At 40.8% G+C, this 12,894-nt stretch overlaps 1 long non-coding RNA gene across 1 annotated transcript; it reads left to right on the forward strand.

The window, feature by feature from the left end:
- Positions 1-3,987: 3,987 nt before the first annotated feature.
- On the forward strand, positions 3,988-12,221 carry LOC138684783 (uncharacterized). Its single transcript, XR_011324067.1, has 4 exons — positions 3,988-4,127; positions 7,256-7,443; positions 9,402-9,622; positions 10,062-12,221. It is a non-coding gene; the product is annotated as an uncharacterized lncRNA (long non-coding RNA).
- The last annotated feature ends 673 nt before the right edge of the window (positions 12,222-12,894 follow it).

The raw sequence follows: 12,894 nt of genomic DNA on the forward strand, positions 1-12,894 counted from the left end.
ACAAAAGGCTCGTGGGTCAAGATAAGGACAGTTTAATAAAGTGAAAGCAAAGGTCACGCACGAAAGCAAAGAAAAACAGATGATGTTATTCTCTACTTCCCATCAGCAGGTGATGTCTGGCCACTTCCTGGGAAGCAGGGCTTCAGTACGCGTAGTGGTTGCTCCGGAAGACAAAAATGCCCCCCTTCCATCTCCCTTTACTTAGTTTTTATATCTGAGCTGACGTCATATGGTATGGAATATCTGTTTGGTTAGTTTAGGTCAGCTGTCCTGGTTATGTCCCCTCCCAAGATCTTGCCCAGCCCCAGCCTGCCATTGAGGGGGGGCAAAAATGTTGGGGAGACAGCCTTGATGCTGTGCCAGCACTGCTCAGCAGTAGCCAAAACACTGGTGTGTTATCAACACCTTTCTAGCTACTGATGCAGAGCACAGCGCTATGAGGGCTGCTATGGGGAGAATTAACTCCATCTCAGCCAGACCCAATATACCAGCCTACTAAGATAACTGCTACCACTATTATTTCAGTAGTAATGCATACAAAACATTATTTCTCTCTGAAAGCCTAGGAAATCAGAACACCACTACCCAATAAAAATAAACCAACAGAGTCCATTACTTTCTTTCTTTTTTCAAGTCAATCATAAGAAACTTGAATCAGCAAGGCAAACAACCTAGTCCTCTCCCAAACTGGAAGCCTTTGAAGTCTGTGAGCTGGGCATCCAGCCCTGTAGAGTCAATTCATGTCAGCTGTGCCCATCCACACTCCCCAGGAGGGCAGCTGCCCGTTGGAGGTCTTAAAGAGCCTCCATGGTCTGTTATATATCCCTTACATGTAATGCTCTCCAACACTTGGTAGTCATTTGTTGGCTCGCTGATGTTCTGTGAACTCTTATCAGATATATTTATTACCAGGGTTGTTAATGTCTTGGGAAGGCACAGGCTGGCTTGAGTTCAAAGGAGGACCACAAGAACTGAAAATAAGCCCTGAAGGTGCTTATTTCAGGAGCCTGACTAATGCACCTTACTAAAGAGAAGGTTGAAAAAGGCAATGTGATGAGTGGGTGTTGATACTTACAGCTGCAAAAGGTGTTTTAGCGCAGGGCTTTTCAGTTCTGCATAGCAAGATCCAGTTTCTTGCTCTTGATGTTAGAACCTCCAAAACTATATCAAGTGAAATATATTTTTGAGGGGAATGTAATCACCAGGGCAGAGCACAGGGGGGCATCAATAAACTCACCATTGTTTGAGATTTTAAAAAGAGAAAAAGCAAGCTGTGCTGCATCATCTAAGATATGCCAGTGTGTTGAGGAGAGTAGGGCATATGAAGGAAGTGAGGTAGCAAGAACTTGAGGTTTCTCTTTTAACTCAATAACATATGCAAAGCATTTGTGTTTCTGCAGTGTAGTCTGTGAAGGTGGCAGTGGAAAGCTGTTCAAGGTCATGTTGTGATCTAAGTATATTGGAAAATGAGGTACTGCATGTTGCATTATTGCTAGTGAATTTATTTGAATGCAGAGCAGCATAAGAAACAACCGTGGTCCCATTTAATTCCAGAGACACAATGCTGCATGTGCAAGAGCTTAAAGCAAAAAATCTAAATACATTTTGTCATTCCCATCTCTGCAGATCCTTTGTTCAGTGCCTATTAAGTGAGTACAAAATTCACGTGAAGGAAAACAAAACGAGATCACTTGTTGCTCTTTTAAAATCTCAAATAGTTCTCACCTTCAGAAGGAAGGTGATAGTGAAGACAGTATGGTGTTGGTGATGGATAGAAATTTGTAACTGTGGATGTGGAAGTCAAGGAATGACAGAGAATGAATCTGGAAGGGAACTGATACTCTGGAGGACATCAAGAGCAGATGCTCTTTATAGCCAAGGAGAGTGAAAGTTTGATTTTTCTGGGAGATGTGTTGCTTTGTGGAAGATTTGTGTAGGCCAGGATGAGAGTTACAGTTTAGGTGCTCTTCTAGCTTCTTTCTATGGCTCCTTTCAGTGGCTCTTTTTTTCCTGAGCTACCGGGGTGTTTATTGTAGCTGTTTGACAGGAATTCAGCTTGTGTGAACAAGGTAAGGAAGAAATTTTCCACCATGTTCTACAATTCTATGTTCCTTTTAAAATAAAAAGGTTTAATTAAGAATATTCATGCTACAAACTGCTTAAATATTGTGTGGGCTTTGGTATTTTTTGACACTCCTTATAGCATTCAGAAATACCGTTGACTATTTCAGATCATCCAGACTGTTCCTTCAGTGTTCTCTCTGAAGAAGAATGAAGATGAGACTTTCTTGCCAACCAGGGTCAGCGTGTTTCATACAGCTAAAAGAATATGACCCAAAACCAGTGAGAAGGAGAGGAAAGAGAATACGGCTTCACCTGGCCTTGCCTGGTGTCAGCCCTGTGAGAAAGCAGCTGCTCCCGAGTGGGGAGCTGCCCTCTGCAGAGGAATGGGGCCGGGCTGGGCAGCTCTGCTTTGCCTCCTGTTTCCCACCAGAGAAGGAAGCACCGGCTCATCCTTTGGAGAACGAGCATCTTTCCTATTGAATTTCTGAGTGAGTCTGCCCTGTTCCCTGTCATCTCAGGGCTCTTCTCCTGGCCCTCAGGTCCCAGCCTTCTTCAGTAATATCTCAGCCCTGCCAGCCCTGCTGTCAAACCTGGTTTGCAGGGACAGGGGACAAGGAAAGCTGTGGTCCCAGGAGAGGGTGGTAGGAGGGAGGCCATACCAGGAGAAGGTGGGTTGGTTTTTTTAAATGGAAGAGGAAGGATCAAGGGTCTGCCAGTAACAGGTTTGTCTCTTCTCATTGAACTCAGCTTAGCCTTGCAATGAAGGGCATAATTAGATGTCCCTCTCTGTAGCTTGTGTTCTTTTATTGTATAAAATTATAACTGTAACTTACGTGCAAAAATAAAACAAAGATGTTAGAAGGAGCTTTCTGTTTGTAACATTTTTACTGGGAGCTGAATCCACCCTAACTGAGGTAAGTAGAAAGGATTTTGTGAAGGGGACAGTTTTGCCTAGACTTTATAGACTGAAACTGGAGACACAATGGGGAAATTAGGTTGAAAAAAAAATATACGTTTTTACATATATATGCAGCAGTCACACAATCAGTCATATGGCAAGAAGGCGTGTACTGTGCTGGATCAAAGGGGAAGAGCCTAGCATGAGATTAAAGGGGGGATAATTGCAAGCAACCAGAAAGTTTTATAATAGAGGTGATAATAATATACAGCAGAGGAAGGAAACTGCAAGAAACAGAAATTAGGATAAAATGCAAATAAAAGAGATCTTTTGATCCTTCTGGCTTTCTCCCTATATAACAGAATTATTTTATCACCCACTTACTTCATTTCCCTTCCACTTTCATCTTGCTCTCCTCTGATAGCTTTTTAGTTCCCCTGCCCTGACACTACACCAGGTCTGCCTCCCTCCACATGTCTTGTAGCAGTGCAGTGCAGGATACATCTTTATCAAGTGCTGCTTCTAAATACGAAACATCTTCAGTGAGAGACTGTACTTCTCATTTTGCTGCTGACTTTGGGAAGCATCAGAGCTGGCAGAGGGAGGAGCTCTGAAAATCACCCCAAGCAGGGTGATACTCCACATGGAGTAAGTTCAGCCTGAAATGCCAAAACTCCTGACCACCATTGTGGGAGAAAATGTAAACATTTAAAGAAAAGAGAAGCCAAGAAAGAAGCAGCCTGGGAGTGGGATTTTGCAGGTATTTTGGGAAATTTCTGTTTTTTACCAAAGCTGCAGAAGTAAAAAACATTTTCCTTCCTCCTTCCATCCCTTACTCTGTATCCTGTTTAGTTTCACAGGTCAAGAGGTCTGTGACCAGAAGGAAGGAACCAGCCCTTTCTAAAGAGGACATCATTTGAGCTGCCTAACAGAAACCTCCACACTACAGCACTTCAGAAAGCCTGGTCACTCCTAGCTTAAAAGCTCAGGCTAAACTTGGTTACGTGAGTCACCACTCTACAAAAGTCATGGCTCAGGCATGATGGGAAATAACAGCGGTGATACTAATATACACCAGAGCAAGGAACCTGCAAGGAACAGAAGAGGGGAAAAATAAAGAGGAGTGAAAACAAAGAGCCAGTTTCTGCTCTAAGGTGGCTAGAAGGTGTGTTGATGGCCTAAAAAGGACTAAAAAGCATGCCTGGCACTGATTTGTGGGGGTGGCTTGCTCTCTGCTCACTGTGAGGGGGGGGAGACTTTAAAGCACAGGCACTTCAGCTCCTGGACTCTCGTGTTTGTGTTGGAGTAGCAGTTCCAGCTGTGTGGGAAGGTGAAGGCATCCTTGGCGCGCTCCTATTTCTGAGGCTGCACTGGGAAGGCCTCCTTTGTATGTAGAGCTTTTTCTGACAGCGCTAAAAGAGCAAGGCTGCAGGAATGAATTTGTTCCCTCTTCTGAGGTAGGACTCAGTGGACCCTTTTTGTTTAGTGCTTGTATGAGTATTGTTAGTGAGAGCCTTGCTGCTCTGAGGGAAGGGGATGCCCTGCATAGGCTGGAGAGTGGGCAAGGTGTATCCCGGGGAGTGGGAAACAGATCTAGTGGGACAGGTATAAGTGTAACAAAATGAAAGCATGCCTAGTGCAGGTGGACCTCACAGTGGGGTAAGAATGTGATTAATCTTGTCCTCCTTGTCACAGCCCACAGGCTCTGACAGTTCACTCTTGGCAGAGCTAGTAGTGTCTGCTTCCTGTGACCTTAAATGGGCTCACCATTGAGGGATGTTATTAAAAATATTTGGGTTTCCACTTTTTGACTCATTTTTCTGATCCTCTGGTGCCTAAGTAGAAAGGGTAAAGTGATTTGAGTGATATGGACAAGTGCTTAGAGGAGTGAATAATGGAGATGTAGAGCATATATGCCTCACTGTGGCTGGTTATAGCATGCTGGTAGGAAACAGGGCAACAAGAAAGAGATCAGAAGAGAGACAGGAGACTTGGACTTCCGTAGATTAATTAGTCAAATGCACTCAACCACAAGTAATGAGAGAGGGATGCTCCATGCCTTGTACACAACAAGGTAGTTCAATATTTGTGATAAAATGATACAAATACAGCTCTGATCTTCAAGGATCTGTGATGAGATTTCTGTTACTCTCCTGCTTCCCAGCTAGAGCTGTTCCAAAAGTTTTGTGAAGAATTTAGATAAATCCTTCTCAAATTTAAGAACTGGTTTTACCTGATAGATTTGCCATGTTTCAGTATTGTGTAAGAAAGATGTAGGATTTTGTGTGCTCAAGAGTTAAAAATGCAAATTTAAAGGTGGGTGTGTTTGCCCTCAGGGATGTGCTCTTTGTGTTCTACGATTTCCCAGCCTGGGTCTGGAGGGCCAGCTTACTCCTATTTCTCCAACCTTGCCGTGGTATTGACTTTTGCCAATTTTTGGCCACTGCAGATTCGTTGCTTACCACAAGAGGACAGCACTGGATAAGGTTGCACCTCCAATGAATGGTCTTAAAAAAACTTTCCGCTATCGAGAATGTGTAGTTCCCACCTGTTTCAAGAAAACTGGTGAGCACCGAGTTGCTTTCAGCGACAGTTGTATGTAATACAATTTTAGCTTGCACATATTTTTAATGTAATCGCTCCTAAAAAGGACTGTTTTCTAGTTATTTGCCCTTTTTCTGCATGTTCTCATTTTGAAAACTAATTTTGTGAAAAGCGTCTCTGAACCATATATATACACACACACACACACAAATATATATATTTTATACATATATTTTATATGTTATAATATATAAAATGCTGCTTATAGTATTATGAAGGAAAACTAAAAAGCCTGCAAAGGTAACAGTTAAAAACTCTGGGAAGGAGGGGTAAGTCTGCTTTTAGCCAAAAGGGAATGTTCACGTATTACTGAGAAATACTGCAGTTAAAGTTTGGTGGACCAGTGATCTGCAGAGTCAAATCTCAAATCAAGACACTTGGAGCTGTGCCATAAGGTTAGTTAAAACCAAGCTTGGTCATTTAACCCAGTCTTTGGTAGTGGTTCCTTCCTGTCTCCCCATCCATAAGTTTTGTTTTGTTTTGTTTTTACAACCTGGCAAAAAATCAATGAAGTCTTGTTTTCTTTCAGAGCAAGACACTGTATTATAGTGACCACAAAGCAAAACTGAGACAAAGAGTAATGAGAAATTTGCTTGTCGTTTGCCTTGCATTGAAACAAATGGTTGAAAACTCTTCTTCCCCCAAAATTGTAAAAGAAAAAAAAAAAAAAAAAGCTGCATCTGTTCATGGTTGCATCATCTGGTTATAAAGCAGGAAAATATAATTCAGGAAAATGCAAATTCTTTCTCTCTCTTTCTCCTCCCCAAAGCTAAATTTAGAACATAAATCTTTCTTAGAATAATGTTTGGGTTTTATTTTGTTAGCCAAAAAGAGAAATGTAGCTTAGTCTCCAAACCAATATGACAATTTTTATAACCTAAATATTTTTCTTGGCATCATAAAAAAGAGTGGGTGGGAAAGGGATAAAAAAGTTGGCAGTTTAAGCAAATAAACTAGAAAATAATACATCCAATTAAGGGCACCAAAATAATGTTATTGTTCTCTAAGTGGTATTTTCATTGCTAAAAAGTTGCTTTTGGTGCAGCAGGTTCCCAGTAGGACCTCACAGAAGAAGTAAGATTATAACATAATGATTCTGTAACGCCACATTTGGAGAACAGGTCTCAAAGGTAGTGGCATAAAATAAGACGATGGCAGCATTTGAAGTACAAAATGCACAGGACATTTCAACAAAACTTGTTTTCTTGCAGCTAAGAGTATTTGAAGCCCACATTTGAATTTAGTGCATTATTTTAGCTAAAAGAAATGAGGTTAGAGGAAGTTATTGATGCAGGCAGAGAAAGAGTCATTCTGTCTCAAAATTTTCTAAAGTACATGAGGGTGTGAAATATTTCTAAACCAAACGCACCTAAGGTAGTCACTTCTTAAAACTGTTTAGAACTGGCTCAAAAAGAGACAAAGCCTGTGCAGGAGTGGAGAGGGGTGACTGTGGGTGTTGAATTTTGGCCTAAAATAAAATCCCTTTTCTTTAATGTACAAAAGTAGAAAACATGTTGTTTGCATAAAGAGAACTGTAATGGTCCATCTGCCTGTCATCAGAAATATCAATTACAGCAGAGATTATTCTCTCTTAAAGTAGCATTTAATTAGTGGAATTTAATCTGAAATACCACTAAAACGCTTCCTGGCTAATTATATGACTTCAAATCCCTTTCTTTTTATACCTAGAGGAATCAGCTGTGGGATTACCTACTCTAATGATACAAGTCAGACAGCTTTGCCTGGCAGGAGTGGGGCTATGAAGACAACAGACTCCTCCAACAGAAGCTACAAGTTGCACCACTCACTCCACCAGTGCCTGGTATCCGCTGGATTACACGCACATTCAGGAAGGGACCGTTTGGACAAGCCCGACTGTGAGTGACGATACATGTTGTTGGGCAGCAGGGCAGGGTCTCTTTGCCTGAGCTGTTTTGCCTCTGGCTTAGAGAACAGATTAGAGATCTTCTTTACTGCAGATGGATGACCGAGTGTGTGTGTGGTGAGGAGGTGTTGCTTGAAGGAAGGAAAATGCGAAGAGAAGAAGAGTGATTAAACCACTCATTAAATTTAATAGCCTTGCTATTTATATTGGAGTTGGCTTTGCAGCAGTGGGTAGGAATGCATTAGCGAAAGGAAAATCTATATACAACCTAATAAAGCTAGAAGCGGAGTTGAGAACTTGGGCAGAAATGGTACTAGTTTATACTTTTTTTCTTTTTAAGAAACTACTTCCTGTTTCAGGAATGTCTCTCCAACTTGCAAGTTTAAAGAAGTAGCTTCATTAGCTTTACCATGAGAAATGCATATCCTGTTCAAATGAAGCTTTGCCTATCATCAGGAGTGCTCCTGGTTGTGCACAGGGAGGCTACTCCTCCACTGCCTGGCAAGAGCAGGACAGGAAAAGAGTTGCTAGCTTAATGCATCAGGAAGGCCAGTTTTATAGCATGAGTCTGGAAGTGGGAACCACAGTCACTAGCTAAAGGCTGCACTTAAAATTCACAGGGCCAAAACAAAATTCAAGGGCCGCATTCCTGTCCTGTGTGTCTTAGCTCATGTTATGGTATCTAAATATCTGCTTTCAGATCGAAGGGAAGGAATCAGTCCTGCTTGTAATGAAGTCGATGCAAAGGCTACCACTGACTCAAGGTGGTCTTTGGTTGATGCTCTGACATTCATGGTTGTAAGAGAACTAAAGTTCACATACACAAATGGCAAAAGTTATACACAAGGGTTTTATTACATGAATAATTTGACATACTCCACGGCAGTCAGATACAAGTGCATTTAATTAATGTTTTGTGGACATCATAACAGTCGGAATATTTCAGCAGAACAGTCAGTATTTGGCTCAATTCAAGCCAGTGCAATTCATGACATAACCATAAACAGGAAGTTACAGGTCTACAATGAGGTTAGACTAGATAGCAACAGCATATTTATTGTCACATCAAAGCATTACAAAGTATGAAAGCCCAATATTTCAACTATCTCTAAAATGGTATTTGTACAAACCTGTCGTCAATACCTAAATGTAAGGATTCGTCACATCAGTAATGGATCATGACTTTCTCTATTTTTGGGAGTTATTTCAATATTCAAAACTATTTGGGGCAACAAGAAGAAATGTAAACATCTGATGGTCCTTTGAAAGTCCCTTCTGAGAAAATACATTGTGTGCCACAGGAAAAGTGCATTCTAACTGGTGTGTCTGCTATGGCCAGTTTGACTCAAATTCACATAGCACCAGGTATTTATCCATTTCTGCAGTAAAAAGTTAGAAAATCTTTGTATTAACTCAGAAAAGAGAAAACAAAGTCAAAAGCTTTTTTCTTCTTCTTTCTTTAGAGGAACAACAATTAAATAAAAAAAAAACCCCAACCAACATTTAAACAGTTACCTCTTATGTACAAAGGAACCAACAGCTAGCAAAGCGCATAGCTGGTGAACAGTCTTTATTATTTTTTTCTTCAGGTTCATGTACCTGAATATGAGATTATTTACAGGTGGACAGGTATCCACAGAAGTAATAATCAGAATACTTCTATTTGGCTAAAAGTTGTATAAAAAAAGACAAAACTTTTTTCAAATTCTTTCCAAATATATATATATATATATATATATACTAAAAGTATTCAGTATTTCCATTAGTGCCAGAATTGGAAGCTCTTCCTCATTTTAAAAAGTTAACTTTGTGATAGTAAGTGACAGCAAAGGACTGATGGTTGCAGTCAAGAGCTTTGATTTGAGGGACTGCAGCTGGAGCTACACCAGGCCCATGGGACAGTTGCAGATTGCAGAGAAATGCAGTAGTGTCTTTCTGTTGCTGTAATAGGCCACATCCTGGTAACGGAGATCTGCCAGCTCCAGGGAGCCTCCTGTACCACACTGAGCATCCCTACAGCTACCTCTGCGTAACCCTCCTGGGGGCAGGTCCTCCACCGATATAAATGGTCACAGCTATGGGAGATATGGCAGCTGATAACCATTGAAGACCTGCCCTCAAGCACTTTTTTCAAGTCATTGCGTTCTGTGAATCACGTTGTAGGGGCCCTGGTAAGGAATATGTTTTTCTATTAAGCAACATACAAAAAGCACTGCATTTTTTCAAAAGGACAGTGTTTAAAAAAAAACAACCCCAAAACCTCTGAAGTAGTGGAAATATTCTTTATGCAAATGGACAACTAGCATGGACAGGTAGCTCAATAAATGGGAAAACATAATTTCAACACTAATTCTTGTAAAGAATACAAAATTAAAGGCCTTAGCCCATCAAATACAAATACATACTGCAAAAATATTTTTCAATTAAACATAACCTAGATGAGTGCACATCTCTGGATAGCTAAGAATACTACTGCCTTCATACTGGTATCAAATATTTGAATAGTTTGCATATAAACAAAATCTTCCTTTGTTGTTGAGTCCAGGCTTGCTTTACTCTAAAGCAAGGATATTCTTAATACTTCTATTTTTTTGGTCTTTCTTCCTGTAGGATAAACTGTTAGAAACACACTTCATTCATTGACCAGGCTGGGCTGAAATGTATTACAGCAACAACCCAAAATTTGTGTAAGAAGGTTACACGCAATACCTTTTTCCTTCATTTAATTACACCAGCTACAAGAGCAAGACATCTGTTTTTCATCTTTCCTACTCCCTTCCAACAGACGGTACACTAAAAACAAGGCCTGATCCTTCGTCTCTTACACACCCCAGCCCTGAAGTCCAGTCAATGATTAGGATGAAGGATTGAGAGTTTTGAGCAATGTATCATCTGGGGCAGCAGGTCTCAGACGTGAGACCGCAGCTCCTAAGGAGCTGTCCATGCCTCCCAAGTGGCGTACTGCAGAGCACCGTGGAGAAGTGGTGGTAAGAACGAAACTGGGCTGGTAGGGTGGCTGAAAAGGCTCTCCCGAGGGGGAGGATCATGGTGGCAAGCCCAGTTTGCAGTGGCCTCCTCCTTGGCATTGCTTGTGCTAGTCTTGCTGCAAACTCCTGCTGACCCTGTGTGAGAGAGCAGCTGCTGGTCCCGCTCCGCTGCCTGAGCGTGCAAGATGCTGAGCCAAAGTGCAAGCGGTGCCAGAGCAGCAGCAGCTCTGGCTGAGCGAGCACAGGTACCACATGTCCCTCTGCTTGGCCACACTGGGCCCGGGAGTCCTAACTGGTCCCCTGGAGCGTGCCAGGTCCCTGCCTTGGCCACAGGCCCCCAGCAACCCTGCTCCTGGGGCCCTGCAGCTCAGCACTCTGCTGTTCCACGCCTCGGGTTTTTGGAGAGCAGAAACAAGACAGGAGACAAATATATGCTGAAGGACATGGAGCACCTGCAGCCCCTGAAGTTTGGGAGTTGCTAACCTAGGGGAAAAGGTTGGCGTTGAACTGATTCAAGATACAGTATGCAGCTGTATGAAAATGCATAGTTTGTATGTATACATTCATTTACAAAGATCAAAGGAAGGTTCTTTCTTTGCTATGTAGTTTAATCACCATCTGCTTTCAACAAAAATGCAACCTGACAAAGCTGCAGGAGACCCGTTAAGCACACAGCTTGGGAGTTAATGGTAGCTGAATGGCATTTCCCAAATAAAGAATTAGCTTCTTTTTATTCTCACTTCTTGGAGACAATTTTAAGTAGTTTTTAATTCGAAGACTGTCATTTCTGTAACAATGTAAAATAGATTTGGGGATTTCAGGAGATTCCAGTTCAACCATGGTCATCTGAGTATTGGCATACCCTGCTCTGAGGTTTATTAACAAGTATAAGCCCTGCAAGACAAACAAGCAAACCAACTGAAATAATGTTTTAACTATGGTGTGTGAGCTAGATTAAAACACGATTCTTTTAAAATGCTGAAATTCTAGTTCAGTGGCAAGTAGTGCTTTTTTGCTTTTTTGGCAATAGCTGAGCTAGTATTTAGAAAATTCTATGAGTTTGCTCACTTTTGCTTTTATTTCAGTTAACACTTTGGAACCTAGCTGCTTCCCATGAGGAATGTCTGTTGTCCTGAGCATCCCTGAATGTATAACAGTAATGTACCAGGCAGGATGGGCTCAAAGACAAGGAGTAAACCCTAGTTCAAATGATCTGTTTTAATCTTAGTTTTCCATTTATGCTCCTTCTGAAGAAAAACTGCTTTCTCACTTGTGATACTTACTAAAACACAATGGTTTGCTACTAAATGTAACTTTAACAAAGAAAGATCACTGCTTTTTACTAATCAAGATGTTCTATAAACATTCAATTCAGCAATTAATTGACTTTGTTCATGATACTTCATATTTCTTCATGTTCTTAATTTTTACTTAGGAAAAAAGTGGTTAATGCATTTATTATATGACTTAGATTCTTCCTCACGATTTTTACTCAACCATATCTATGAAAATTGCACAAAAGCATTTTTGAAGCTAGAAAAAAAAAATAAATTGGATAATCAGGATTCACATAGGGTAGAGTAAATTTATCAAAGCATATTTTGCAATCTAAAGGAAGAAACATTGCCTGTAGCTAGTGAACTGATCGTTCACTGGGAAATGAAAAAGCAGAAAATACTTTTTTCCATACAAACAATGAATATTAGAAGTGCAAGAGGATGGGATTTGCTCATACTAAAACCCAGTGACCAGAAACAAACAATTCATTCCCTGAATGACTTGAATAACTTGAGAAAAAAACATTCTTTCTCAATTTTTAGAAAAAGTTACTCTGTCCAAAGCTGATTTAGTGCATTAATAAAAAGCAGGAGCCAGTGCTTAGCAAATCAGTAATTCAGTAGTCTTTCTTTCAAGTGCAAGCACATACTTCTTTTAGTATTTTAAATAACTCAATTATTTTCATAGACTTTCAGGCATTAATATACACATTGCTACTTTCACAAATGTTTTTAAGTTAAGAAAAATATTTGAAATGTTTGGAGCATTGTGACTTGTACCAAGAACGACTCCCTACATATCTGAAGCCTATTGGAAGTGCTCTTGGTTCAGCAGGCAGAATCGACTCAGATGCAGGCACAAAGATTTTAACACTTTCTTTCAGCAAAATTCTTAGAGGAGTTTTGGAGAGCCCAAGTCTGTACGTTTTTGATCTAGCACTAAAACATTTTCAGTGGCAGTAGACTGCAGAGGCTTTTTGGCAAGTTGTGGCCAAGGTCCTCTGAATTCTGGAGTTCTCCCTAGCTGCCACCACTACAGGGAGACAGTGATAGTTTAATGAAGGTCTGCACGGTGGCATTTTGTTGTTCTGTGGTTTTTTTTAATCTTAAGTAAAGAAAAAGCACCAGCTTCTAGTAAGAAACAGTTTTTTGCTATCTGCAAGTCACTGGCAGTGGAAG

Source organism: Haliaeetus albicilla, chromosome 3 (assembly GCF_947461875.1).
Source record: "Haliaeetus albicilla chromosome 3, bHalAlb1.1, whole genome shotgun sequence".
Lineage (NCBI taxonomy): Eukaryota > Metazoa > Chordata > Aves > Accipitriformes > Accipitridae > Haliaeetus > Haliaeetus albicilla.